Source organism: Moschus berezovskii, chromosome 25 (assembly GCF_049115385.1).
Source record: "Moschus berezovskii isolate FMDL1 chromosome 25, NW_MosBer_1.0, whole genome shotgun sequence".
Classification (NCBI taxonomy): domain Eukaryota; kingdom Metazoa; phylum Chordata; class Mammalia; order Artiodactyla; family Moschidae; genus Moschus; species Moschus berezovskii.
Genome location: NC_142484.1, coordinates 30,477,904 through 30,482,735, shown reverse-complemented (window position 1 = coordinate 30,482,735; position 4,832 = coordinate 30,477,904). Strand labels below are relative to the sequence as shown.

The window sequence follows — 4,832 nt, the reverse complement described above, 5'->3', positions numbered from 1 at the left end:
TAGCTAAACAACAGCGACAACAAACACCAATGTTGTTGCCTCTCTAGCCTTACTTCTCGCCCCTCTTCCATACAAACCTGACTCAGCCCAGAGGGGCTGGCTGTGGTTCTCTTACACCTCCAGTCCATGATTCCTCCCTTTTCCTGTCTTTTTCCTGGATGTCTCCCATCGATCCTTCAAGTCACTACTCAGGCACCAGCGCCTGATTGCCCCAGCCGAAGCTGGATCAGTGGCTCCTCCTCTGTTACTTCCCTCTAAGAACCTGTGCTTGCTTCCAACTTAGTAATTGTTTATTTAAAATGTGCTATGGCTAGGAGAGTGCTCGCTTCGGCAGCACATATACTAAAATTGGAACGATACAGAGAAGATTACCTTGGCCCCCGTGCAAGGATGACATGCAAATTCGTGAAGCGTTCCATATTTTTCTGGATGGCATCACCGACTCTGTGGACTTGAGTCTGGGTGAACTCCGGGAGTTGGTGATGGACAGGGAGGCCTGGCGTGCTGTGATTCATGGGGTCGCGGAGAGTCAGACACGACTGAGCGACTGAACTGAACTGAACTGATGGCTAGGAGAACCGGTTGGGGAGGGAGGAAGGAGACACGATGGTGTTGGAAAGCACTGTGGTTTGCGTGGACAACAGTGAGTACACGCAGAATGGGGACTTCTTACCCACCCGGCTACAGGCCCAGCAGGACGCTGTCAACATCGTCTGCCACTTCAAGACCCACAGCAACCCTGAGAGCAACGTGGGCCTCATCACACTGGCCAGTGACTGTGAGGTGCTGACCACACTCACCCCAGACACCAGCCGCATCCTGTCTAAGCTGCACACTGTCCAGCCCAAGGGCAAGATCACCTTCTGCACCGGCGTCCGCGTGGCCCACCTGGCCCTGAAGCACAGGCAGGGCAAGAATCACAAGATGTGCATCATTGCCTTTGTGGGAAGCCCTGTGGAGGACAATGAGAAGGACCTGGTGCAACTGGCTAAACGCCTCAAGAAGGAGAAAGTAAATGTTGACATGATCAGTTTTGGGGAAGAGGAGGTGAGCACGGAGAGCTGACGGCTTTTGTAAACACACTGAATGGCCAGGACGGAGCCGCTTGTCACCTGGTGGCAGTGCCTCCTGGGCCCAGCGTGGCTGATGCCCTCATCAGCTCGCCCATTCTGGCTGGGGAAGGGGGTGCCATGCTGGGTCTTGGTGCCAGTGACTTTGAATTTGGAGTGGATCCCAGCGCTGATCCTGAGCTGGCCCTGGCCCTGCGCGTTTCTATGGAAGAGCAGTGGCAGTGGCAAGAGGAAGAGGCACGGCGGGCAGCTGCTGCCTCTGCTGCTGAGGCTGGGATTGCCACGACTGGGACTGAAGACTCAGACGATGCCCTGCTGAAGATGACCGTCAGCCAGCAGGAGTTTGGCCGCACTGGGCTCCCTGACCTAAGCAGTTTGACTGAGGAAGAGCAGGTTGCATTCGCCATGCAGATGTCCCTCCAGGGTGCAGAGTTTGGCCAGGCAGAGTCAGCTGACATGGATGCCAGTTCAGCCATGGACACATCTGAGCCCACCAAGAAGGAGGATGATTATGACATGATGCAGGACCCCAAATTCCTCCAGAGTGTCTTGGAGAACCTTCCAGGCGTGGACCCCAACAACGAGGCCATTCGAAATGCTATGGGCTCCCTGGCCTCCCAGGCCACCAAGGACGGCAAGAAGGACAAGAAGGAGGAGGAGAAGTGTGAGACTGGAGGGGAGGGAGGCGGGCCTGCTCCGGGGCCTGGGCGGGGCGGGCTGGGGTTAGGGGTGTTGTCTGTAACCACTGCAGCCTCAATAAAGCTTGGCAACTTGAAAAAAAAAAAATAAAATGTACTATGATTCATCCATCAACAGATGAATGGACAAGCAAAGTGTGGTATATATGTATACAATGGGATATTTATCATTCACTCTTAAGAATGAATGAAGTACATCATGGATGAACCTCAGAAACATTATGCTAGTTAAAATAAGCCAAGGTTAGAACAATTAGGCTAAATTGCTCTAAATCCTGCCTTTGCCAGGCTGTGTGACCTGGTATAAGGTATATAACTTCTCTAAGTTTTAGTTTCTTCATATATAACTGAATTGAACTGACATAAAAATAGGTAGATTTTCTTTATAGATGTTTCTTGGAGTAATGTGTGTAGAGTACTTGACACATAACTGGATAATGGTAAGCATTTAAGTGTTTTCTCTTATTATTGTTCAGTTGTGATCTCTTTCGGCATAGGTTTGTATCCTGTCATCGTTGTATCCCAGGTTCAGTGATATGGTTTCAGATTCCACATTGCAACCAACCTTGAAAAACATATTGCACAAGATTGAGTATAGAAATAGATAAAATAATCCAGCTGTGTTCTATTGAACTAGAGAGTGACAAGATTTAAAAAGAAAATAGGCAATGCTGCTCTTCTTCTTAGATTTTTTTGAGTAAATATACTTCCCATAAAATTTTTTCTTTGACTGATGCTAAAACTGAAACTCCAATACTTTGGCCACCTCATGCGACGAGTTGACTCACTGGAAAAGACTCTGATGCTGGGAGGGATTGGGGGCGGGAGGAGACGGGGACGATTGAGAATGAGATGGATGGATGGCATCACCAACTCGATGGACAAGAGTTTGAGTGAACTCCGGGAATTGGTGATGGACTGGGAGGCCTAGCGTGATTCATGGGGTTGCGAAGAGTCGGACACGACTGAGCGACTGAACTGAACTGATGTTAATGTAATAAAAGGAATCAATAAATTATTTTATTTTAAATATTTATTTATTTTTATTAATCTTTGGAGGATGATTGCTTTGTAATGTTGTGTTGGTTTCTGCCATACAACAACATGAATCATCCATTAGAATACACGTGTTCCTCCCTTCAGAACCTCCCTCCCATGCTCCCTCCCACATCTCACCCCTCTAGGTCATCACAGGGCTCCAGGCTGAGCTCCCTGTGTCATAGAGCAACTTCCCACTAGTTATCTGTTCTGCACATGGTAATATATTTCAATGCTACTCTCAATTCTTCCTGTTCTCTCCTTCCTCTACTTTTGGCTGTGCTGGGTCTTAGTTGGGGCTTTCAGGATCTTCCATTTTTGCTGTGAGGGCAACTAGGATCTTCAACCTGGGAACTCAGCTGCGGCATGTGAACTCTTAGTTGCAGCATGTGGGAACAGGGATTGAATCCAGGCCCCGTGCATTGGGAGCACAGAGCCTTTGCCACTGGACCACCAGGGAAGTCCCACTAATGCTATTTTAAAATAAATTAATAAGTATTTAAAATGTTCCGTTTTAATTTCTAATATGGTAAATGTTGATAGATAGAACCTTTTAAACCATGTTCTTTGGGATCCTCAGTAATTAAGAGCATAAGGGAGTCCTGAGACCAGAAAGATCAAGAATCATTGTTCGGCCTTGCAGCTGAATCACTGCCATTCCACCCAGGACAGCTGGCCTCCAGTGTGGGCCTTAACACTTCACAGGATGGGGAGGTCATCACCTCCTGGAATAGTTGGCTTTATCTTTGGTCTACTCTGCCTCTTGGAAAGCTGTGGCAAGGAATCAAAAATCCTTGTTTTGGAGGCCCCATTGACTGTTCTTAGACGCATCTCTTATTTTCACACTTTGCAGTTTGGAACCCTCTTCCAGGTATGGAAGACTGACATCAGTTCCGCTTTGTGGTGGCCCCAGAGGGAATCACCCTGTTCTTCTGGTAACTAATGTGCATATGTATTTTTCTGAGTCAGCTAGTGATCTGAAGGAAGCATTGCCAACCCAGAGAGCTCACAGATGCTTTTCTAGGAGCCAGATTATCTCCAGTCCCACACTGAATTTGAGAAACTCATTTTGCTGTTATTTTTGCCAATATATTAAAATTTTCCATTATAAACCACACATGCTTAAGGAAAATAAAGGAAAGTAGGGAAAAAAGAGACTTGAAAATAGGGTCATGATTAGCCTTGACTTTCTTGTCTTGGCATCTAGCTCCTTTTCAGGCTTACCCTGAATGACATTCTTTTCAAACAATTTCTACAAGCAGTTATGTGAACTATGCCTCCAGAGGTCTCTAAGGTTGATAGGCTGCCCGCTGCCTGGTCAGTCCCCAGCCCTTTAAGGACAGCTGAGAAGGGGAACTCAGAGGAAACAGGAAGCTCTCAAGGAACAAGATTCCTGTGCTATCTGGAGGCACTTTAGGCCAAATCTCTCCAGGCTACATGGGGTCAGAGGGGATAGATGCTGTTTTATAGAAGCGACTGGTAATTTTTTCCCACATTTTTGGGGGATAAAAATGAAGTTCTTATAAAAATTCTACTTCTAGGAATCTATCCTAAGAAAACATGGGAGATGTAGCTGGCATTAGGTATCTATCATTATTCATAAAACTTAAATTTGGAAATAAGCTTAATATTCTACAATACAGGTTTAATTAAAAAACTATCTGTAAGGAGACAGGGGCTATATGGGAACAGGGGTTCACAACTTTGCTGTGAACCTAAAACTGCTTTAAAAAATGAAAACTTAAAAAAAAAAACCTGTCTATATGCTTGTATATTCTTTGCCAGTTAGTAATAAATGACATATACAAAAATCTTTTGAATGATGTGGGAAAATTCTCAACATAGAGTGTTAGTCACTTACTATATGACTAGCATACAATTTTTATATAAATATTTGTTGACTGAAAATAGCAGATAAGAAACTGTATATACAGTACTGTTGCTGCTGCTAAGTCACTTCAGTCATGTCCGACTCTGTGCGACCCCATAGACGGCGGCCCAACAGGCTACCCCGTCCCTGGGATTC

At 46.0% G+C, this 4,832-nt stretch overlaps 1 non-coding gene and 1 pseudogene across 1 annotated transcript; both read left to right on the top strand.

Annotated features, from left to right (window-relative positions):
* Window positions 1-318: 318 nt before the first annotated feature.
* Window positions 319-425, top strand: LOC129549114 (U6 spliceosomal RNA). Its single transcript, XR_008684477.2, has one exon. It is a non-coding gene; the product is annotated as a U6 spliceosomal RNA (small nuclear RNA).
* A 181-nt stretch (window positions 426-606) lies between these two features.
* Window positions 607-1,859, top strand: LOC129548374 (26S proteasome non-ATPase regulatory subunit 4 pseudogene; annotated as a pseudogene).
* Window positions 1,860-4,832: the final 2,973 nt, after the last annotated feature.